We start from the raw sequence: 26,304 nt of genomic DNA on the forward strand, positions 1-26,304 counted from the left end.
GTCTATCAATATGGCGATATAGACGTGGATCCGTGTTCGCCAAAGAACGTAGTAGGAGCTTTTTAGAAACTGCTGTTATTATTTCCCTTCTTTCAAATATCATGTTGGGAAGGGCTGTAGTGAAGACAGTGTATGTTTCCCGTTTGATTGTTATTTAGACATTCTTGGACGAAGACCGTGATAGTTTGATCAATGCACTTAATGTTTTCAGTTTTGTTTGCTGAGATAGGCTGTTTTGGTCTTTCTTTGCAACTCTCATCACTATTAACGTTATCAGTGTTGCAGCTCCTGCATTTTGGTGCTTCTTGTTTCGGGTCTATTTTGCAATTAAAAATTCGATGTGCTCGACTCCGTTCTTCACATTTCTCTTTATATCGCAGCTTTTCGTGGCTTATTGGAAAGTGTTGCAATATGGACGTAGCTGTTATTGAGGAGGTAGTGTTTAAATAGTCCAACCTTGTGAGGTACACAGTGCATTCTGATATGGTGAACAAGTAGCTTGTTAGTTGGTTCTTTGTAACTATACATGACTGGAAGGAATAGCGGGGAATTTTGATTTTGTTCCCCGGTACCTTTAGGTCCCCCTCATTATTTTCGTTTGTTGTATCACGGTAAAAATTGGTTATCACAAAGGCGAGCGTGAGTCTGCGTGGGTTCTCTTTTGCTTAGCGTTTGGCGTGCGGTGTGATTTCTGTTACTGTTGCTTCAGATCGGTAAGTAACTCAAACTGTTCTCTCGGGTTTCGGTATCTGATGGGTGTGTTGTGATGTTGGCAAACTTTTTCGGATTTTTTTGTGAACGACTTGGAGGCCCAGGAAACTGTTTTAGTGCAGGTTACAACGATTTGGCGGTTTCTTTGCCACCTTCTTAGTTTATAGTTTATTGTAGGGTTTGCTAATGTGCCATAAGTTGTGTTAGATGTGCTTTAATTCCATCTGCATCCAACCAGTTGTAAACCTTGTTGTTCGTGAGATGTATTTGCATGAGTGTAAACTTTTTGTAATTGGAGTACCGTGTTTGTGGCGGCTTTGCCTGTTTACTTCGGGTTTCTTGTCCGGGTTTTCGGCTAGTTCGCGTAGCGTTGCGTTTCTGGAGATCTGGTGGAGACAGAGTTCCCTGCTTCAGTCTGGTGCGCTGAAAACTGTTGCTGCATATCTGCCTTTAGCCTCGGCAGATGCGGGTTGGTCATCCCTGTCTCAAAGTGTGGCGGTTGTGCAGACTGCTGATCCCAAGTCTGAATCGCTCTGACAATGCTGCATTTGACGACAGTGGCGCGAGTTACACATGATGCACTTTGCAGGGGACATCGTCTGAGTAACACGTGTGCTGTCGAACAACTACGTACATGGAACAACAGTTCAAGCAGTTTCGGCTGCGAGAATGCTTGTCTCCAGATATATCAGAGGAAAGCCCTTAATAGGTATATCGGTTGCAGAAGTTAATGCTTGATACCCGACGAGTCAAAGGATTGTAACAGGTGATTCCCTGACCACCCATACCTGCTCGCTGGTTCGCCTTTTTGAAGACCAGAACGTGACAGCAGCGGCTGTAAGCAGCAGCAGGGAGTGACCAGTGGTGGGGCTTCCAGCCCTCTCCTGCTCCTGATTGGCTGAAAGGCCCACGTGTAGAATGATTTCGTGGAGAGGCTCGGAGCTCGGGGAATCGAAAGCTGGCCGTCGGCGCCCGTGTGGCCGACGTGGCGGGTCGCGGGCGCTCTGGAGCGGAGTTCTGTGTCGCGGCGCACAGTGTTCTCGAGTTTCCAAACGTGTTCTCGTTTGCGCGCATCCATTACCGCTTAAGAACTTTCCTGTCGTTATCTGCGAATGTTGCATGGTAATTAGTGTGGGCGTTTACGGTGAATTGTAGCTCAGGGAAAACTCGGTGATGTTAGCTAAGTGGCAGTGGTGCTCCGAGTCAAATGACTGACTTGGCTGGGGTAATTGGATAGCGATAATCTCAGTTTGTTATCGAAATCTGGGAGTAATGTTTTTTGAGTGACCGTCTTCCTGTTGAGTTTGAACTGTGTATTTCGTACAGCCAGTCGAAAGTAATTTCCTGGACTTGGCTGTGAATGTTCCCAGTACTCCGGTCGGAACTCGGGATCTTGCCTGGGGGTAAGTAGGTAGCATGAGGGCCGTTACCTGCTGGCTTTCGAGCGATGAGATTCGATACTTTCCAGCGGGTCGAGGCTCGGCTGGCGACCACTGTGTCGGGCTGACTTTACACGTGTACCGGTGGTGCAGGACACTTGTCTGGGTGCGCCCCGTGTCGGCTCTGGCCGCCACCAGCTAAAGAGAGGGCCGCGGCACGCTCTTGTGACGTCACGCAAAGCGGGCTAGGGTTGGCTTGGCGCTGCGCTGACAGAATCGAGGCGCACGGCCTGCAAATCTTCGTCAAACGGTTTTACAGAATCTGTTGAGCTGCTGGCGCCCCCCTGCGGCCAGGCGGGCTGCACCCGGCACCTGCCTCCCTCGTGGCGCTGCGGCCTCTGGTTCCACTGCGTCCACCATGAAAATCGCGGTTAACACTGCGGATGCCTGGTAAATGCAAAATTCACGAAAATCACTCCACGTAGTACTATTTATCACAGGATTTTCAGTTGGGCTGGATACTAAATTCACACTGACACTCCTTTACTTTGCTCACTCAGGTTTTATTTGAACAAATGGGAGATCGTCTATTGATTACGAATCACAACAATTTCGGCGTACTGTGTGCTTCTAGTGAAGCTACTATGGCACATGTTTTCCAGGACTCACAGTACTGGCACAAGTTTATCCTTCCACAGCACTGTTTCTGTAAATACGCCTTTAAGTAATGTTCATCCTTGCCCAAGAGTGGCACATGGAACATTAACTCTTAACATCTGCCATAGTACCCATACAAACCTCTAGCTTAACAAATCACCATCTTGTCTCACAAACCCAATAATGCTAATCTCATATAACTCTGCCATTCGACACTTTGCGTTCACTTCAAGCCACATTTCACACAACAAGTCATGTGTTACTTTATTACTATACCTGTTTGAGCCACTCTATGTGATCGAACCACTAATAAGCTGAACAAACCCATTTACACTTTCATGCACACACCACTTCAGTCATTGGCCCCTCTCTTTTGATTTTATAAGTATCTGAATCTCTCTTGTCATGGTACTTGAATTACAAATCGTGTAAAAGTACATCTTACACACACATATGGAAAATTTCCTTGTTTCAGACATAATATGTTATATACTAATATCATACATTATACATTAATAAAATCGACAAACTGCAAAGACAGGTCCTCGAAGGAAAACGGAGAAAAAACATCCTACAACATGTGTCCAGAAATGCACCATCGCCACGGTAGATGACCCTGACGAACGGGAATTCCTCCGACAACGTGCTGCGTTTTCCTTGTATATAACAGGCCGTGTGATTGACGCAGCCTATTGTATACACGAAGCATTTCCCAACAATTTTAGTAAGTAGTCTCAGTGCATTAGAATAGGTAGACAGAGGCTACCACTCACAAATAAGCACACAGTTATAAATGAAGGAGACGTTAGGAAATAGAAGTACTGGCTGTACGATATCAGATTTAATGACATTTAATATTGTCATACCAGGTAGAGTCCATTTTTATTTCTGGGTTTAATGCAGTGTAGTGTGGAGACAGTTATTTGCGAAAAATACTGAAGGAGGCTACAGCGAGGATTCTGAAAAGGGATACTGTTCATTGTTTCTCCTGGCCAGATTCCTCTCGGCTGCCGAACACAGCTCTAGACCTGCAGGGATGTTGGTTGGGTTCCACCAAAGAAGTATCCTGTTCTTCAGTAGGGGGAGCGTCGTTGCATTGCAAACGAAACAGACGAAGAGCACTGGTCCTTGCGCCATCGTAGCTAGATGTATATAGTACACTAACTGCGCTATTCCCTGAGCTTGGTGGAACCCAATTCTAATAATAATTCCTATTCCACTTAATATAACGGCCTTAACTGACATAAAAAGATACTGCTTCTTTGAGGCAAATTTCTTGTTATCAACAATTTCGAGTTGCCGCATGGAGCACCGAGTACATAGGTACATGTATCCAATCAGTCCGAGACAAACCAAGTTGAATGCCACAGACACTGAAATCCCTGCAAGGACTACTATGCGACTGTGGATGAGGTAATGTTTACTCGTCTTTTCCAAAGCAACAGCTGCTACACATACTATACTCCACGGTATAAACACACACAGCATCTCACGACGGAATAACTGGCTTACTTCAGCAGGTAGTAGCTGGTTAGGAAGCCTGAGATGGCGAACACAAGCATACATGTGGTAGCAGAATGAGTTCAGCCAGATACAGCTGAGAAGTGTGAGGGCGCTGTCTATCAGCACTGCTGTAGGTAAGTCAGGGACGCCTGCCATACGATACACGACCTCAGAACACAGGATCTGGGTTATGCACGTGATCTGAAAGGACAAGAATATCTTTCCAGGCAAGTTACGTAACTGGGGAAGGTACATGTATACTCCGGCAGTCGAAAAACGGAAAATGATATTTACCAGTATAAATGATATTTCTAAAGGTTTCAAGCTGTCTATTTTGAAATCCTTGTATTTCAAGGTGGCGTTGTTTAAACTGTATTTGTAGTTCAGTGTTTCTTCTGTTAGCTTTTGATACAGTACACTGCTACTATTACGAAATAATTTCATTGCGAAAGTAGTGAACGTACAATTACGGGCAGTCCTGATGGAAGAAAAGTCGCGACACTTTAGCAACAGAATAGCTCTGGAAACAGAGCAGATGGCGTCTGTAGCGTTCGACTGCAGACATGATTGATCGTCAGGACTATCGAAATAGCAGCGAGCATCGTGCACGGACTGTATCAGACTAAACGGGACGTCCTGACAAATGCCGTACGAGTTGACCGCCATCCAGGCCAGCAGACAGAGGTTGACGTTTATCCTCTGCGTGTAGGCCAGGTAGCTGGTGACGGGTATGTGGGGCGACCTCTGCACCACGTCGTCCCACAGCTGCTCGCGGCACTGCTCGCGCTGCTTCACGGCTTCCAGTGGCAGGTCTTCCAGCGGACACGTGGGGTGGTCCAGGGCGTTCACCAACAGCTGCACGCAGTCAGTGTTCACGGAGAGCGTATCGTGGCTTCTGTCCTCCAGCTGCCACTCCTCGTCTGCAAGAAAACGACAGCAAGTAGGTGGTGGCCGTACACTGCAGGCAGCTGAATCCAAAGTCTTCTCTGGATCACGAGCCTGGGCGTTGTTTACCCACACTATCCAGGTTTAGTTACCCAGAACTATGTAAGGTGGCATGTCAACCCATAGTAAGAGTATTAACAAAGACAGATATCATGTTACTATGCACGTCTATTTCATCTACAGGGTGTCCAACAAGTCCCTGTATCGCCCTTGACATAGTAAAAATGAGGAAGTAAGTAGGTTTTATTGATAGTCCTGCACTGAAGATGGCAAAAAAACAATGTTATCAGAATTATATTTTTGTTTTACCACTGCAGTCTTTGAGTTCCGAATCCATCTTGTAAAGGTGAGTTTAGTGGCCGATTTGTGGGTGCATGAACATCCGCAGATAGGAAAAACTGTGTAACGCATGATGAAACCATTTGCCTCAGTCCACCTCGTAAAGTAGCCATGCCTGATTGAGATAAATGTCCTGTATTTTCGGGCTGTCTCAAAGACAGGCCACGTATTGGAAGAAATAAAAAGTGAGAGGAAACTTGTGTCACCCTCTCTTAATCAGATGAGCAGTCTCCAATAAAAACAATTTGCAAAAGAGCAGTTGGACTTCAAGCATCTTCTTCAACAATGCACGACCACACTAAAAACATATGAATACGAAAGGATTTAGGCCCATGTTTTTTACTGAATTATCTGACAATGGTGTGGAGCAACGATTTGTAACCTACCGTACTTCGTTGTGGCGACTTGTGCCATGTCTCGCTCAAGAGTGTTGTTTACTTATAAATGTGCCATATACCACTGTTTGCTCAGGAAAAATATTGTTTTCTTGACTAAGGAAAGTACCCATTATCAGCAAGAGTTGGAAAGGAACCTACCTCACATTATGTGGGTCATTGTGTGATCAGAATACCTGTTAGGACCACATTCTTTTGAAGCTTACATGAATGGGAACTTCCATTTCTCTGTACAACAGAAGTTTTCAGTATCTCAGCTCCATGACAAGGCAATCACGGATCTTGTGTGGTTGTAGAAGCAAGGAGCTTGAGTCTCGTTTTGTTGTTCAGATGTGTGGGTTTCTTAATGAACAACTTATTCTCGGATTGTTTTTGGTTCTGCAGCATTTAAAGCCACATTAAAATGGTTACCACGAAATCGCAACATTACCACCTCAACAACCTTTTGAAATCGTCATGACAGACTTTTGATCTTACCACGCAAATAACTGAATATGAAGAATAATAAAGCCTCATGTGGCTCAACGTTGAAAGATTAATGGAAAATTGACACAAGTGTTGAGGAAGGCTTTTTAAGCAGAATTACTAGAACGATCCGCAATAAAGCAAGGGGGAAAGCGAGACACATAGATATCTGAGGAAGGTGTGATCGTCCATACACTGATCCGTTGGATACGTATTTTTTTTATATCTAACTACGTCCATATAGAACATACTCTTTTGACATAACTCCATAGGCGTCCTGTACAAAGAAATAGGATGCAGGCTGAATTCTCGTCTTTGTGATATTTCACTTTCCTCCGTGAACTTAGTGACCCCATCAAGCAGCGTAAAAAAAAGTGATGGAGCATATTTGTCACCTGTTTGTTTCGTTAACACGAGATTGTCAAGAAAAAGCGCAACAAAATACAGTAACTGACGATTTTGGGAGTTCCTTCACCACAATGAACGATTTACTGTTAATACTCTGTTTGCATACTTTCAAAAACACGCAGAAAAATGTGATTACTTCGTCTCACTCGTACCTTGTGTAATGATAATAATGCAGCAATAAATGCAATTGGGACATATATGCCTCAGCTGCTGAGTGGATGAATGTGGGATTACAACTCCAGAGATTTGGGATTCAGGCATTGCTCCCGAGATTCCTTCTGCCACTTATCTCTTCTTTCACCTCTGACATTGGTTTATGGAAATCGAAAATGTTGGAACTGTAGAATTGTTCGGAGACCCAATAATTAACTCTGTCCCACAATTATTAACTGGGTAAGTTAGTTCAAAAGTAGGAAGACGGCGAGTGACCACAACCTGCAGTAGGACAATGGCTCGTGAAGCACTGTGGTGACCAAACCAGGCTTCAGCTTGATGACGGCTTTACCTACTGCATTCTGAGAAGTCCTGATGGTCGTTTTCCTCGAGCACTATTCCTGTTCAGAGTACAAATCAAAGGAGAGTGATACCGATATGCTACACGTCATCCAATGTATACCTCATTGGCGTGTTGAGCGCAAATGTATACCCAGTAAGACGAATAAGTTCTGAAAGATTCTTATACACAGGCACATTCTGTGAAAGGCCGAATGCACGACTTTGTCGTAAACACTCCATTTTCTTTGTTATTCATTCCACTCCCACCACATTATCGTGTGGTGCACAAGCTTCGGACACTTTGCTACTCTTCAGCCTATCGAAGTTGGGCCAGTATAGCTTTTATGGGAGAATGAATAAAATGATAGGTTTCAAAAAAATAAAAGCCATAGCGTCTCTACATAAACACATGTACATTGAAGTTGATGATGGTGCTATGGTGAAGATAAGGCTTGTGCTTCTGGCAAGTCACTGGCAGTCAGTTCCCAATAACTACTATGAGGGTAATACAGTATGATGCAGGTGCTGGCCAGAAAGGGTGTATGTATTCAAGGTGTTGGAGTGGGCTGGGAAGTATGATTGACAAGTTGATGTGGGTAGAGGGAGGTGTGAGGGAGGGATTACAGTGGTCAGGAGGCTGGAAGCGGGATCATCTACATATTGAAGAGGCGTAGACGCTAGAATTATAGCTGGTTGGAGGAGTAAGTGTCTACATACTATTCTGGAACAGGAGGAACCAGCCAGCTGAAGTTCCGCTCGAATAGGATACAGAAGGATGGCAAGTGGAGGGTGGATATGACATGTTGGTATAGCCGCACCAGAAGCCTAGGTATCCAGAGGATAGGCGAGAAAAATTGCTTTTGTTTCCCACGTTTATGAAACGTTTGCAATTTGTGACAAAGTTTGAGGAACTTCAGAAGAGAGGGCAATCTAATCAGCTTGTAGAGGTTGCGCCTGAGACGGGAAAGATGATACTGAGTGCAAGGTTTTCTAAGACTGTAAGGAATGGTAAATTTTTGAGAGTGCTGAGATCCAAGCTATATTGGCAGAAGTAACTCTGGGGAAATTAAGGTTTTTGGAAAGACGAAGGAAGAAACAAGATCAGGGGTTAACGTCCTGCTGGTGAAACAGCTATTAGAGCATAACCCAGAGTTGGGAAGAACGGGGAAGCAGGACAGCTGCGTCCATCCATAGGAACCGTCGTGTCATTCACCTTACGCTGCGTAGGGACATCACAGAGAAACTAAATTTGGTCGAAAATCAAGTTTGTAGCCACCAGCTTACCACAGCATCGCCTCGTTCAGTGGGTTTTTTCCAAGTACAGAGGATGGCTGGATAATAGAATCCCCACATTTTCGAGTTTCCTGTTTTCTTAATTTGAGTTTGTTGTAGGCTGGGGTTCCGTGATTATTCCAAGATATAAGAAAGTGAGAGTCCTCTGCCCATGTCAGCAGAGAGAAATGGAGCAACAGATCCGCGGCCTTACTGTGAGCGCTTATCTTACTCCACGTAATTGGGCACTGTCCTTGCATTGTGAGAGAACTGTGACTCGGAGTTATCTGTTGAATGTACGTGACTGTAATGAATGCGTTAGGAACTTAACATCCACATCCGACACACATGTTGTTGTGTCATGCTTTTAATAAATTTACAAGTACATAAATGAAACAGTCAATGAAAAGAACGCCTTGTTGTTTGGAAAGCGATAAAATTATTTTTAGCTCGTCGCGGCTGTGGCTGCGTGAGCACATGTGGTATTAATTGGGGTTCAAATACACAGGAGCTGCTGAAAACACTGAGCGGCATTACAGTGCAAGTCTGCAGGTGATGAACACTGAACGTTTACTACAGTTGTGCCAAATATGTGTCTGTTGTTGGCCATCGACTCTCTGTACGTGCATGCTTGGCCTAGGCTTGACTGAGTGAGGTTACGCCAATACTGCACTCTGAAGGCAGAAATTCGTCGCTTCGCTGCAGTCGTCGCAGTCGTCATGGAACTGTTGATACCTTCGTAGACAGAACAAAACTCAGGCTGGACTCTGGCCGAACTCGTACCAGGCACTGGCAGAGCTGGAAATACTTGTCGTGTGTGGCGCCTCGAAGCTACAGGAGGAAGTGGCTTGCTACTTCTTTCTCTTTGCCGGTAACGATGCTACTTAGGTCTACAGCATCTCTGCGGTCGATTGACGATTTGCTGCAGACGATTATCGTCGACACCACATGTGTCACCTTCAACAGTGTCACAGACATCAGTGTATCATGATACACTGAGGAGAGGTAATGTAATGCAGAACACTGACACGAGGTCTGCTGATGAGAAACTTTATGCTTCAATTCCCCCTCCCATTACTGGGGAAATACCAGCAATGCAAATTTCTTCCATCACCTGGATTCGAACCAGCTTACCTTTGAAGAGAGTACCACCACACAGTCATGTTTATGTGTGCCATGGTGGAAGTTAGGGAGAGAGAAATGATTGGTGGTATTTATTGTAATAATTCCTTGGGTTTTTAACAAAAGTGTTTTTGATGTAGCAGAGGCTACACCAGGAGGTTAAGTTATCGAGGCAGATGGAGATATGCTGTTGAGTAAGATTTACAGTAAGAAAAGAAGCATGGTGTGCCAGACAAGGAGCTATACAGGAAACATAACTTGCCAGTTTCCTCCCAGAGATCTGAATGTGCGACTAGTGCGGAATATTTCGCTAATGGAGGAGTCATCATACCACTTTTCAATATCAGGCCACATGTCCTGTGGACAGACACCAGCGGTTCCCATTACCTTCTGCATTCTCATGCCTTTGAGCACTACTGACTCTTCAGGGTTTTAGGAGCAGGGGAAAAAAGTGCCTTTAAGCTCTACCTGCCCATCCATTATTACTGATGATTTTTATTCTAAATTTAAGCAGTAGTGAGGTTCGAACCTGGGTTCCATGACGTTTTGATTAGTATACAAAGACACTACCCTTAAATCATAGGTGAGCCGTGGGATATAAACTTGCATACAGTATGATATCACACAACTTGACTAGAGCTAGTATGAAATAAGATGTTTTTTATTTTATTTTATTTTTTTTTTTTTATTGAGGTCGAAAGTAATGGAGTCATGAGCAGCCTCTCATAAGAATTTCCTGAAATTGTAAGACGTCGTGGTCTCCTTCAATGCTTACATATTCCGCACTCACAATCATATTCTGCACATCAAGACGCTTCATTCGAGCCCAAATTCGATAAGATAAAGTCAGTATTGTATGAATTCATGTAAACGATTTGCAAATAACTAATAAATCGCAAGTGCGCACCATGGTTGAAATACTCGAGGCTGGCGTACACACATACATTCCAGACACGACGGTCACAGGAGCATTTAGCTCGAGAGAGGCAACTGCACCCCAGGAGGCCGGTCCCAAGCTATCTACGTCGGCCAGTGACCGCCTGTAGAGCAGACAGCGTTAGCGCGAGTGAAAGGACGACCCCGTGTTCGGCTTAAAAGCAAATTCCGCTACATTGTGTGGGAGCGGCCAGCCTACGCATTCTTTACACATAGCACGCTGTTTCAGAGATTTCCACAGGGAGACAGCAAACGCCAAACACTTATACTACAGATTTCCAGATTGGTCGCCTTAAACAAAACGTCATTCTCCCGTTTTAGAAGAGCAATGCTGATTGGCAGACGATATTTCTGACACCTTCAGCTGAAGGAGTAATGGAAGAGATCGAAAGATATACCCCTTCACGTCTGGCGTGCAGAGGGGCCATTCCGTTGTCGCTCTTGGAGCGAGAACACGTAACGAGAGCGTGCGCGCTCGTACATGTACTCAAAGAGCGAGGAACAAGTCTCTCCTCAGTACTTCACTGGGAGAGAACCTCTGTCGCACGCCAATAGACTAGGGGCGGATAGGAGTCTTTGACTTCATCAAGGCGTAGGGAGAGTTTGGTTGGCGAAGGTCAATCCAGATAGAACGAGAGTTATCTTATTTGTCGGCAGCGAGCAGCGCAGACAGCAGTCATCACAGCTACAGCTCTTGCGACCCCCACATTTCCTCCACAACAGTACCCTTCACTGCATATCACACGTGACAGCCTTGACTGTACCTAGCAACATTCTAACCGATAATTATTCAAGTTGAGTAGGTGCGGCTCTCAGCCATTCTGCCAAGTCAATAACAATCTTAAACTTTGTATGGAAATTTCATTAGCGAATCCCATCCTTAAGATGTAACTTCACATTCTGAAAAGAACTCACAAATAACGTGTTCAATTCATAAATAAAAGTGCTATTGTGATTTCTCAGAATTTTTGCAAGATAAATAATAATTTTCGTTACTTTCATGTTTTTCTTACACTAACTAGTACTACTCCAGTACCCAAGTATCCCACTAGTTACGTAAGAAATTTTGTGAATTTTTGTGTCATTTCCTTACAGTGGACGACTCCAGAAGTTATTTATTGCTGAAAGTTTTTCAGGCATTTCTCTTTAGAACGTTAAGACTGTCCGTCTGACTTCTGTAGTAGTGTGGGGGTGGAAATTGCATCTTGCAGGGGCCAAAGGATAAAGGGTACATCTCACATTAATCTGTTGCGCAGAATGACAGAATAGCACCAACCCACATGCTCACAAGATGTGTGGCTTTATAGTCTTGTGTTGTAAATGCTATATTTAATTCATTTTGTGGCGTTATAGACAGGTATTTTAAACTGAAACCAAGAGATATGGTGGTCATATTTGTGTGACATTGTATGTACCGAATTGTCGAGCAGTCATTAGATACAGTGAGTATATCTTTAAGATATGAAGCACTGAGTCTGGCTTGTTGAGGTTGTTTGGTAACGTGTGGTTGTTATGGATGAGAGGAGAATGAATCCTTTTTCAATAGATTGTTCAGTTTATGGAAAATGTGGCAGTGATTTTGTTCATGTGTATCACCAATCCCAGGGTTTCTGATCTGCAGAATGAGGTGCTGGTATCAGGATGTCTCACAAGCACCCATTGGCAATACCATCTGATTCTATGTTGTAGCAATTATCTGTGCTTTGTAGAGTGTAGAGTGACTGGGACTGTGTTACGTGACTGTAACAATTTTCATTAAAGTATAATTGTAGCATTGAGATAACATGTGGGTGATGAAGATCTCGTTGGAGCTGATGGAACAGACATATGGATGGAATGCTATGCTGCTGCTTTGTCTTGATGTTTTATGTGGCGAAACAAGGTTAGGTATAGGTTTTAAGCTCATGTTTTGGTGTGTCTGAAGATGGATTGCTTTTTGGAATAGGTGACTTGGATGTTAAAATGGAATGTGACTGTGGCTGTTATCGTCATCTGTTGGACGATATGTGGACGTTGAAAGAGAGTGAATGTTGTGGAAAACAGTGGTTCTAAACTGGATGTCTTTCATGTTAGGGACGCGACACAAGAAACTGTTGGGATGATGACGGTGAGCTCGACTGACGGTGTAGAAAACTGTGGATCTGAACTCAATATCTTTCATGGTGAGGATGCAATGCATGTAGTTGTTGGGATGCGGAATGTAAGTTTAGTGTCGTGAATAATGCGTTTACTTTATATTTATTAGATCATTCGAGTTGAGGCTGTGTAGATGATGCAATTGTGCAAGGATTGTATATTTGGCATAGTTAACATGGGTGGTTTTACGAACTTCCAGTATGCTGCAGTAGTTTGGGTCAGCAACTTCTGGTAATCAGTGAACGAAAAACCGTTCCAAAGTTTTGTTCATTCGATATCTGTATGCAGTGTAAATGTTCGTTGCACGTTTTTGACATATTCGAAAATGCCATTTTCGACTTGTTATGGTGATTTGAAAATAGGTCTCGGCCCGAAACAAATCATCGAACGAATAAAAAATAAAAATTTGCAACTTGGACTGGCCTTGTTTGTAATTGGGATAGGCCAGGTGGTTCTGCGATACTGGGTCAGATAGTCGTCACACAGGAAGTATTTTTGACATCTGTAGCCTTGGATTTCCGATTTAGTTGATTTTACACAAAGGCAGCGACAGCAAATCAGGACTCAGTTCCTGATACGTTGGTCTGTTGTGGGCAAGAATCTAGTTCTGCTGGACAGTGAAGCGTAAAGAAGCCGACAGTAAAGCACCACGGTTTTAATAGTGGCGAGGGCAACTCTTTCAGATAGGGGCGTTGTAGCAGCCTGCTGGATGTCGCAAGCCATCTCCAACATCGCCACGTGCTCAGAAGAGATTCTCACCCGTTTCTTCTTCCTCCCCCCCCCCCCCCCCTCCCTATCTCGACCGAACTGCCACGATCTCTCCGATCTCTCTGGATTATCATGAGAACTTTCCCCTGAAGATATCTTCAATGTCAGGCTTAAAGTTAGCTTCCAGACAAACGGCTAGTGGTCCACAACTCTGAAAGGTCTTGTCGCTGCTCATTCTTTAATATCTTGTCGCTACTCGCGAGGAATGGAAACATCAACTTCAGCTCACACGTTCGTTCTCGGTGTCCATAACAGTTTCAGTCATACTTATAGACTTGCTGCCGAGTGCAGCTGAGTCTACAAACAGATGGGGTAAGAATCTACTTGTTTAGTAACTTGCTAACAATGTGTATTTCCGTTTATGTGCCACTATTATTCTTATGAGTGTCTGCAGTAAATTATCGGCTGCAGCCGAAATTTTGTAAAGGCCGTTCTTCGCAGTATTACAGTCCCTGGTTCTAATATACGCATATTCTTATGACAACTTACTTCTTTATCTGTTGTAATCCTTTTCTACCACCTTAGTTTCTTAATTAGTCGGTTTACTACCAATTAAAACCATGCAAGTTCGATTGCCTGAAGCGGTCAAGAGTGAGAACGGCAGGCATAAATAATCTTTCCGCTGAGAGAGCACAAGCCCACTGTCCCCCCTTCCTGTTATGTAAATGGAGTTACTCCCTACCGAACAAGAAGCTATCAGACAGGTACAAAGAAAGAAATGAACGATTACAGCTCGTTTCATGTCTGGTGCACGATAGATAGACGATCGAGTAAGAGATAAAGTCCAGCAACGAGAATAAAATAATAAATTTAAAGAATATAGTGATTCGAACAAATAGAGTTCATTAGCAGACAGGTTTGATAGCTGAAAATACAGTGTTTCCTCAGTCCTACTACAGTTCATAGTATTAACGATTCTAAGGATAATATTGTGTATTTCGTACAATAACCTCATACAATTAACTGTTCAGTTACAAACCGAAATATTATTCGTCAAAGAAAATTAGTAAATACGAACAGTATCATGCCAGGATGATAGATAAGAAATGTAGAACACTACACCAGTTACAGTATTGACAAAAACTTTGCTTGTCTGTAGCCATTAAGTTGCAGAAACCATTCGCCATTTTTAAAACAAGCCTTAGACTAGGTCTGAAAAAAACTACATGTACAGAATTTTAGAGTGTTTATAGAAGATAAAGAGGGACACTTTTTTATATGAGGCACGTGTCGCACATGTATGAAGGTCTTATCTGCACTGGCGTTCACAGACGTTGTTCAAAGTGCTGTGGGATGGACACTGTTTTAGAGGTGTTGCGTGCCTCCTACGGGAGGGAGACGAGTTGTTCAGTGTACCAGACACTGGCAGACACCCCAGGTGAGGTGGTCGCCTGTTAGGCCGAGGCTGCAACCGTTATTTGTGAGACACACACTTGTTTCGAGTGTGTTGTACAACCATTAGCACCCAGCTGGCACTTGAGTATCGTCTCTAAAACATCACACAGCCTCTGTACATCGCTGGCGTCGAAACCTTCATGGGTCACGAGCAGGTGGGGGTACACCTGTGACATCTGTCTCACATAAACTTTGTTCTTTTTAATCTTCTCTAAACAATACAAAATTTTGTGTACGTAGTCTTTTTTTAGTCCCTGCATAATGAAGAAGTCTATAATACATCGAAATGAAGTAGTTAGCTTGTCATAGATCCAGACGGAGAGTTGCCGAGGAATCTAAAAACTGACTTTGGAAAGAGTACCAGAGATTATCTTGCGTGGCGTGCAGAATCACGCAATATCTAAAACTACAAATTCAGAAGGATATTTGAATCTCATTCCTCGAACAACTGAACAGTTGTCAGCGCATAACGGTGAAGTGGCCGGCTCCCAGTATTAAACTTACCTACAATCTTCAAATCATCTTCGTAGAATGAATCGGTGTCCATCCAGTAGACACGATGGAAGGCGTACAGTCCTTCAGCGAGACTGAACACTTGCGACGCCTCTGGCTGCCGCTCCTTGCACAGCGCACTGAAATCGTCGTCGAAGGAGAGGCTCCACGGCTGATAGCGCAGCAGGCGTTCACTCAACAGCGGCCGACTGTAGCACACAAGGTGACAGGTTAAAAGTTGAAAACCTAGCATGTATATGCAAGAACGTACAAGTATCCAAAAATGTGTGTGAAAATTTATGGGACTTAACTGCTAGGGTCATTAGTCCCTAAGCTTACACACTACTTAACCTACATTATCCTAAGGACACATACAGACACACCAATGCCCGAGGGAGGGCTCGAACCTCCGCCGGGACCATCCGCGCACCCCATGACTGAAGCGCCCAGACCGCTCGGCTAATCCCGCGCGGCTAAAAGTATCCAGAACGGATTTCCACTCAGCAGTGGATTAGAAACTTCCTGGCAGATGAGTACTGTGTGCCAGACTGGGACACAAACCTAGAACTTTTTCATTCTTTAAAGGATGCATAGTAACACAGCAAACAATCGACAATCCATTGGTCTTTTTAACATTTTAGCGCATCGAGATTTCATCTTTAGATTTCGGAGCACTTGAGTGAGACACCGATTATAACTATTTCTTGCAGATCATCCACTCCGTTCTGTGCTGCTATATCGTTTTAACTTGTTTCAGGTACATCAAACAGCAGAGCTGCAGCGCTTGCCGCAGAATACCTCTTTTCTTTAAACAAGAATTTCGTATGCATTGCAAGAGAGTGAACATTTGATATTTATGTTAACGATATGACTAGTTCAAATTTGTTATAGATGATTTTAGACGCTGACGTGTAGACATGTCTGTCATGAGCTGAAGCAAAATCTTCCACATTACCACTTGAAAATGGGTCAAAAGGTCGAAACTGCAATAGTAAAACAAATAATTTTAAAAGTCAATGGCGAATATGACGTCCTTAAAAAGATAGACATCGAGCTAGGCAGGCACGAACCGAGAGCCGCCGTCGCAGCCTTACTTCCGCCAGTACCTCAGCCGCTGCCTTCCAGCCGTCACAGAAGCTCCCCTGCACGGCTGGCGGGACCAGCGCTCCCGGAAGGATGGGCACTGCAGTGACCAGAGGCCCCGGGAGTTGCTTCCTGGGCGAATCCTCACTCTGCAGTGGAAAGTGCACGCCGCGGATCCGGACACGACTCTAACCGGCCAGGGAGTTTCCTATCTGCTTTAGGTGATGTGACATTTGCGATAACTTTCCGTAAAGACTGTATAACAGCTGAAAGCAGAACTCCCATAGGAAGAAGAGCTCTATGGACAATCGTGAGTGTACCGTCGAGCAGGTCCACTTATTCAGTCCCTTTCAGCTAATCCAACGGCTAAGGACAGCGCGATACGATGACTTAAGCTATTTCAAATCCGTCTTTGCCAATACCAAACATGTGTTTATTTCACAATAGGTCTTTCGTTTTACTCATTATACCCTTATCAGTTGTGGCATTTTTATAATGTTTCTGCTTACATCCGGCAGTGTGCATCCCACCATCTCACACTGTTATGCTTGACGTGCAGAAGTACATGTCTGCTGACGTAATATTGCATAAAAATGTTTGTTTACTTGGCTCTGAAGAATTCGCTCCGTCTCGCTTCGTGATTGGTTGGCGCGGGTCTCTAGTTTGGCAGTGAAAATTATCATACAGAACTTGTTGGCCGTAAAACTTTGTCCTAAGGTCAGTGTTCCGTACATCGATTCGATGCATCTGTGTCAGGTACATCTTATGATGAGAATGGAGCCCTCAGAATTGGGTATGAGACAATTTTTTCCCGATTAATCTACGACTGCATTCCCTATAGCCCATCAACGATGGAAAGTTTCCATACTGCCAGATACAATGCAGAACAATCATTACTCCCTCTACTCCTTGTAGTATGGTCCTTGGTTATCACTTTTACTTGAAAACGATGTTGTCAGTTAAAGCATGAAGCTGCATCATAATGAGTTCCGTGTGATGTCTGTGTCCCCAGTTTGACCGGAAAGCTGTCCCTCCCATAAGACATGTGGTGCCATGGAGCTAAGGCTCGCAAATCATTTCCACGCTACGTACACCAGCACGCTGTTCTGCTTGGAGGTACAGTACCACACCTACCCCACTGACAAGCTGGGACTCAGAACCCGTGCCGTGATTAAAACCATCATTTGCATGCCACAGATCCAGGAAGTAAACGCACAATGACAATGATCTGAATATTCATTATACCGAGATTTTCTTGGCAAAGAATTTCGGGAAAGGACTGTTTTTAACGCAATGGAGCCGTTCATTTCATAAGGCAACCAAAGAAAGTATTTAAGTGGAAGAAGGAGGTGAATATACGGCCGGTGTGGCCGAGCGGTTGTACGCGCTTCAGTCTGTAACCGCGCGGCTGCTACGGTCGCAGGTTCGAATCCTGCCTCGGGCATGGATGTGTGTGATGTGCTTAGGTTAGTTAGGTTTAAGTAGTTCTAAGTTCTAGGGGACTGATGACCTCAGATGTTAAGTCCCATAGTGCTCAGAGCCATTTGAACCATTTGAGGTGAACATACAATCTCCACTAAAACAAAGGGTAAAGAAAAACCGGAAACTTCTGGACAATTTGCCTATTTACTACACAGAAGTAATACTACAATATTGACTGCCATATTCATTTTGGGGGAACGTGCGTTGGCACACAGAGTGGCGAATCCACAGAAGACACAATCAATACACGCCTCAGGGACGAGGAGTGTCGATAAGTGAGGCAGACCGCTACCACGGAAGGCAATTGTCGTCAATTAGGGTACAGAGGCAGGGTCAGTGTGCTATAGGCGGCTTTGGCTTGTAGTGCTGGAGCCGTTACTAAAGGTATCATGCGAGTCCAGTAATGAAGTGGATTGGCGGAATTTAGAAATGACCGACTGCAAATGGCGATACGTGAACTACAGAAGAGAAACGAAATGGTGCGCTGCCTGGACTAGGAGGGCGGTACCTAAGCTGCACCACTGCCGCTGGAGCTCTGTGACCCCCTCCCCTCATGCGTCTTTGGTTTTCGACTTTGTACTGACATCCAACAGAAGATAAACACGCTGGGTCGTATGAATAAATAAGACGACGTTCTGTGGAGAAGATTCTCGGAGCAAAAGAACATGCTCTGAGAAAGTTCTTACGAGCAAAACATTCGAAGCCATAATCTCTGACGAGAGTGTTCCTTTTTCTCACTACCTCTGCTCCCTGCTGAGTCCTCGGTGTGTGTGGTCTGCCGTGTCCGGCACAGAAAGCACGCGCAGTGTCACGTTTCATTCAGCTCGCTCAAACGGGCGACATGTCTGGAAGCGGCATCAGTGTGTTCAGGCAGAGTTGCACTACGTTTCATTTTGTTTATTTTATGTGCGGCAACAAATTATTAAGACAATTACGTACAGCTTACGAAAATGCATTTTCTTGAGATGTTACCGAATTTACAACATGCGGAAAACTTTTCAGTTATAGAAGTTAGGCGAACATTATGCGAACGAAATCTTAAGATTGCATTACTTTTTATCTGCTCCAAGCCGGAAGTCTGTCAGAGTTGTCTAACACGAGATAATTTTGGTTAAATACCGCGCACAGTGTCCTGCTCGCTTATCAAGTACTGAAGCGGTCGCGCGTTCTGTTCGTTACGAGAAACAGATCGCTAGGTTTGTAAGAAACCAGTTGTTAATTTTTGTGATCCGCCTACTTATTTATAACGGACCGAACTATAAGACTTATGCTGTCAAAAGACATCATGGTGAACATCTGGAAGTGTCAGTGACACCGTTGTTTGGTGTAGGCCTACACCGAAGTTTTCTCGTACGTTAGTCTGAAAACTTAGGTCTAGTAAAAATCAGCAAAAAGGTTCTAATTTTAACTTCTTTTGAAAGGTCGTACCCTCTTCTTTGGTGATTTTCTGGAGGGAAGTTCACCAGGCAAGTAATGTTCTTATTGAAAACCCATATAAACTTCTACAGTGTCTCTGCTCAGCATTTTGTTGGGCTACATATATCTTTAATTGCCTTCAAAGCAGCATGAATTCTGCCATTACTGTCAAAAAGTATGTAAAAATTAACGTAAACGGAAGTTACTCAGCTCAAAGAATGCTAAAGAGCTCGTTTCAATGTTTTCCGATTGTGAGAAGCTCCTCTAGTTTTATTCATACAAAATCGGAGAACATTCTTTGTCTTAAGCAACATCCCTCACATTTTTACTCACGTTGAGCACGTTTTCGGCTGGAGTATATTCTGTGACTCGTTTTACTCATGTTAACCTCAAAATGTCCTCCCAAAATTTCCAGTACGAAGTATATCCTCCGTTTTACTGACACGCCCCACTATACTTCGCCAGCACCTCAGCTCTCACCTGGACTCTCCCAGTGGTTCTTCGCTGATCATCTCCCACCCTTCGTCGTCGTCTTCATTGCTTCACCACTCACAGAGAGCCGTAGTCTGGCAGCTCCTTCGCCACTGCCTCCGTCAAATGCTCCATCACCGTCGCCGCCACCCGCGCCACCGTCGACTCCCTCTCCAGCAGCGTCGCTGCCTCTGTCGCCAACACCGTCGCCAGCCCCAAACCACGGCCCGCCCCATCGCCCACACCACTGCCGGAGCCAGAAGTTCCAACCACATCCACCACCACTGTAGCTTCGTCACCGCCGTCATAAACTCCTGTCAATGTCCTTATCTACACACAACTGGGGCCACCTATTACACCACAACCCCCATGCATGCAGTCATAAGACCAAACAAATGAAACAGAATAGATAATACCTCACGATTCCACATGAAACCCAGCCAAAAATGATTTCGCTAAATTTACGGACATGAAACCAATAACTCCTCTCAACTATCGTCTTTTGTATCTACATCTACATACATGATCCACAAGCCACCGTGCGGTGCGTGGCGGAGGGTACCCTGTTCCACAGCTAGTCGTTTCCTTTCCTGTTCCGCTCGCTGACAGAGCGAGGGACAGACGCCTGTCTATATGCCTCCTTAGGAGCCGTTATTCCTCGTATCTTGCCTTCGTGGTCCCTACCAGAAATATATGATAGCGTCATTAGGATCGTTCTGCAGCCAGGTTCTCTACACTTTCTCAGTTGTTTTCTTCGAAATGAGTGTCTTCTTCCCTGCTGAGCTCCAGAAGCATATACGTAACACTTGCATGCTGATCGAAACTCCGGTAAGAAATCTATCTGCTGCCCCTGAATTGTTTCCATGCCTTCTTTCAATCCGACCTGGTGCAGATCCCAAACACTCGAGCAATGCTGAACAAGAAGTCGCTCTGGCGTCCTATACGGGGTCCCCCTTACACACGAACCACACTTTCACAAAACTCTCCCAATAAACCGATGTCGACCGTTCCCCTTCCCTACCAGAATCCTCACATGTTTAATCCATTTCATCTCGCTTCGCAACATTACGCCCAGATATTTCAACTAAGTGACTGTGGTAAGCAGAACACTTGGAATGCCGTATCCGGATATTACGGGTTCGTTTTTGCTACTCATCCGCTTTCTTCTACAGCAAGACCCACCTACCATTCGTCACACCAAGTAGAAATTTTGTCGAGGTCATCTCGTGTCAACCTGCAGTCACTCAATTTCGACGCCTTACAGTACACCATGGCATCATGAGCCAACAACCGCAGACTGCTGCCCACCTTCTCCGCCAAGTCATTTATTATACAGAGGACAACTGAAGTCCTATCACACTTCCATGGGCACTGCTGATGATACCCTTGTCTCTGATAAACACTCGCCGACGACGAAAACATACTATTACTTAAGAAATCTTTGAGCCACACACATATCTGTGAACTTATTCCATATGCTCGTTCTTGCGTTAGCACCCCGCAATGGGACACCGTGTCAAATGCTTTCGAGAAATCTAGAAATATGGAATATGCCTGTTGCCCTTCATCTATAGCTCTCAATGCATCATGCGAGAAAAAGAAAAGGTGAGTTTCACAGAAGCGATGCTTACCAAAACCGTGTTGATTTGTGCACATAAGCTCCTTACTCTGAAGAAAGTTGATTATGTCCGAACTGAGAATATGTTCAAGGATTCTGCAGGAAACAGGTGTTACGGATATTGGTCTGCAATTTTGTGGGTCCGTTCTTTTACCTTTCTTATACACTGGAGAAACTTGCACTTTTCTCCATTCGCTTGGTTCTTAGCGCTGATCGCAAGATTCGCGGTAAATGCAAGCTAAGTAAGGGGCCAATGCCGTACAGTACTCTTTGTAAAACCAAACTGGCATTCCATCTAGGCATTGCCACTTATTTATTTTCAGCTGTTTCTCTACGCCAGGGGTACTCATTACTATGATTTCCATACGGGACTCTGTGCGACGGTCAAACGACGGCACGTTTGTACCATTCTCCTGCGTGAACGATTTCTTGAACGAGGAATTTTTAACTTTTTTTTTGTCCCGAATAACACGAGGACACGCTCACTTTTCGTGTCAGGTTCCACATCATTGTTTCCACAAATTATGAAAACTTCGGAAGTATCTGTAACCATCAATACTTTCTCTAGTAAATGCAGTAACATCAGTTATTATGTCAGTTTTCTCCGCTTGTCTGTTACGTAATACGTGGCATATTTTAAGACACAATACGAATCAAAACATCGAAGGCTAAACGCAGTAAAAAATCTTTGTAAATCACGAGTTTCTGTAACCATGTCCTTCACTACTGTCTATTAGTGCTAGTTCTTTACTCCATTTTGAATTAAATGATCCCTGTGTTTTCTATAACTTTAATGAATACTTCCACGGATAAAAGTGAGATAAACTCCAAAAAACCATAGTGAGTGCGACAGACATTTGAGTGTACACTGGTTTATACCTGAGTATCAAGTGCCCTGGCCCGTCCTTGTCTTCTTCCACCTCGTAGTGCTCCACCTGTTTGCTGGCTAATTGCATGTCATGTACACATCCGGTTAATCTCGTGCGCAGCATGTCTTTCACACGCTCCATATCCTTAATCCAACCGTGGAGTTGCTGATCACTTGCGTGGTTACCCTGAGACACACAGAAAATAGTTCAAATTACTTTCGTAACATTCACAAGCAGCAGCCTGTCTTAGTATACAGTTACATGTAGCACTATTACATGACACTGAAATTACTGCCAGCGCATGAGTGTAGTACATTCAGTTTTGTACAGGCATAAAAACATTAATACACAGCAGATGATTAGTGGGGTTTTATTAAATAAAGACGTTTCTCAAACTGTGACATCAGATAAGAGTGGTGCAGATATTTCTTGGTAGTTGACATTACAGACGTCTGAATGTATGAGTGTATACTCCCGTGACGATGTATCCAACTGAAATGTTCTGGAGCTGCCAGCAGCGCCGAGTTCCTACGTGTAAAGCCACATGGCGTGGCTGGAACTCTGAGGAGATTCTATTCAAACTTTTGAACGATTTTGGAAAATAGAATGACCAGACTGTTGACAAATCCGTCAAAATTCTACTCGTTACCAACGCTGTGAGAAACCTGAACACATGTTATGACCTTCTACAAACGCAACGATAGACATCAGCCGCTCCATATCTGAAACATTATCTGAGTTAATTGTGCACACGCGAAATGTCAGTTTGACTCAAAATTTTGTAGCGTTTGTCTGTTGTCTGGCTGTTCGCTTTTGCAGAAAATTTGCGTTTGTTGCTCGTCATCTAACACAATGTCGTCTGTATCTGAACACGTCTCGAATATTGCAGATTTGAAGGACTGTCCGAGTGTTAAGATTATTTTTTCTGGACCATTTTCGGGTACGAAGTTCACGTTTATGTCACATATTAAAGTCTATGCTCCTTTGGCGTTGTACAAATTGTAGGCTTCTAAGTCAATGCAATAAAGATATGGCCATGTAATTACACATTCTCATACTTGAAAAATCACTCACAAAAATCTGTAACGTGCTCCCTGTTGATTTAGAATCACGACATTTTGGAAGAAGCCAGATATCACAGTGCAAATAAAGGAAAAAATCTTAAAATCCATAATTGGTAACTATATAACTCTAGAAAATACTTTTCGTATTATTTTTTATCAGTCTGTCTATTTGTCTGTCCATCTGTTGGGAATCTTTTTCTCTGGATCAGTTCTGGCTATCATGTTCAAATTATGTCACATACAAAGGTATACGGACCATTGGCGGCGTAAAAGTTGTAAGCTTATAACTGACTCCAGTCAACAGATATGGCTGTTTATGTCTCGTGTTTTATAATCGAAAACTCACTCATCGAAACCTATAGGGTGCCCTCCATTGACTTGGAATCATGAGATTTGGCAACAACTAAGTTTTCCGGTGCAAGTAAAGCAAAAAATCTGAAACTTGTTAACTTGTAATTATATCACATAAAAATGTCGTTTTCGATTTGGACATACATTGTATTCATCACCTGTTGAAAGAATAACATACGAACATTACTGCATCCAAAAATAAAATGTATGTTGTATTCATGATTTAGTACGAAAACAGAAATGTGTTATTAAATCTTCTCTCCCTACATACATAAACTAAAGTCCTCTGCTTGCCTGTTCTTGTTTGTTTGGGCTGGGCTGAGGAAATAACGTAGAATTTTTGAACCGATCTTGGTATTCCTGGGACCAGTATCTTGCCAGTAAAATTACGAAGTGTCGATAACAGGTAAAAATTATTGGGAATCTCGATTCCCAGGATGGGGAGTTTGTACAGAACCCTTAGTGCGTGAGTCCCTCTCGCACTTGCCCATTCTGTTTTCCTTTCTTCTATCTACCCTAGCATCACCCAGTATGTTGTTCTGGAAGGTGAGAGCTCACCACAGACATGGGTGCTGTCCGGAGTGTCTGAGGGAAGTGGGACGGAACTGCTCTTGTTCTCTGTACGTGGAGTCCCCAATCCTTTTGGGTCACACTGAAACAGGTGACAGTGGTTCAACAATAGATTATATTGAGATAGGGAACCAATACTCGAAAGTGCATATTTATTGTGTTAAGGACATACACAGCATACACCACCTAACAACAATGTAGCTCATAGTAATTCTTCAAAGCAACGACTGTCAGTCTGAATGAATGCATGTATTGCAATGATGCCTGCAGTTCTTCACACTGGCAAAGATCTCGGGTGTCCGTTGTGCACTCGAACAGTAGCAGCTGATAAACAGTGTACACACCTGACCACCAAACGGACCTACTGTGCACAACTAGGCTCGTAGCACTCAAGCATCGCAGTGGCGCATTAACCTGTGCCGCAAGCACACCACTGACCCTGCTGTCAGCTGTCCATTGCATCACATAGCTTGTGTCGTGTTCATGGTGAGGTGTGTTGCTGTGTACAGTGCACAATGAGTAATCTAAGATGAAATGTGCAAGCACTGGGACGAACGGATTTTGAGCCCTATGTCTGCTTGTGTCAATCCTGTATCGTTCATAGCGCTGTACTGTCCAATTTCATACAGTTTGTATTGTTTGTGGATGAGGCCTCATTCATCCGTGATGTTGTTTTCAAAAGCCAAACAGGCAGATCTAGAATGAGGACAACACCCACGGCACCCATATCGGAGGCCAACAGCAAAGATTCTCAGTCAAGGTATTTTAGGGCATTATCCAAGATCATTCCACTTTGATGTTAATGTTTGCAAGCACCTGAAGAATACTCACACTCATTGTAGGACTGGAAAGGGGGGTCCTCTCTGATGGCCATTGCGATCGCTGGATCTTACAACCCTCGACTTCATTCTCTGAGGTTATGCCAAGATGTAGGTGTACGAAACACCTGTAGATACAGCTGAACACCTGCTGGCCAGGGTCCCAGCTACCTGCCTCCTGGTACAACATTGTTGCTCACGGGCGAGGCCTCCACAACGCGTGCGGCCGCTTCATGTTTAAAAGATGATTAAATATGTAGCTGTTGTCACACGCATCGACTCAGTCTGTGTTTCGACAAGTTTCAACACAGTTGTCACTTCTGCCCAGCTGCTCAGAACAATAAAGTGTGACATGTCTTGGAAGACAGTAGCGTGATTGACTCGATTCCACTATCGCAGTAGCCGCCACGATACAGGAATGACCAGTGAGGATATGCTGACATCACTCCGAAACTGTGATCACAGAGAGAGCGTCATGCACGTCAAAGGTCGTGAGGTGGTGGTATGAATGCGGGATATTTTCAAGAACACCGCCATCCTGAATTTGGAATCATTCAACTGTATGTCAGTCAGACACCTTAGGCAAGTGTACGGTGGTGGAGATAAAAACGGATTTACTTGTGTTGCAGATACACTCCTGGAAATTGAAATAAGAACACCGTGAATTCATTGTCCCAGGAAGGGGAAACTTTATTGACACATTCCTGGGGTCAGATACATCACATGATCACACTGACAAAACCACAGGCACATAGACACAGGCAACAGAGCATGCACAATGTCGGCACTAGTACAGTGTATATCCACCTTTCGCAGCAATGCAGGCTGCTATTCTCCCATGGAGACGATCGTAGAGATGCTGGATGTAGTCCTGTGGAACGGCTTGCCATGCCATTTCCACCTGGCGCCTCAGTTGGACCAGCGTTCGTGCTGGACGTGCAGACCGCGTGAGACGACGCTTCATCCAGTTCCAAACATGCTCAATGGGGGACAGATCCGGAGATCTTGCTGGCCAGGGTAGTTGACTTACACCTTCTAGAGCACGTTGGGTGGCACGGGATACATGCGGACGTGCATTGTCCTGTTGGAACAGCAAGTTCCCTTGCCGGTCTAGGAATGGTAGAACGATGGGTTCGATGACGGT

Source organism: Schistocerca americana, chromosome 11 (genome assembly GCF_021461395.2).
Source record: "Schistocerca americana isolate TAMUIC-IGC-003095 chromosome 11, iqSchAmer2.1, whole genome shotgun sequence".
Classification (NCBI taxonomy): domain Eukaryota; kingdom Metazoa; phylum Arthropoda; class Insecta; order Orthoptera; family Acrididae; genus Schistocerca; species Schistocerca americana.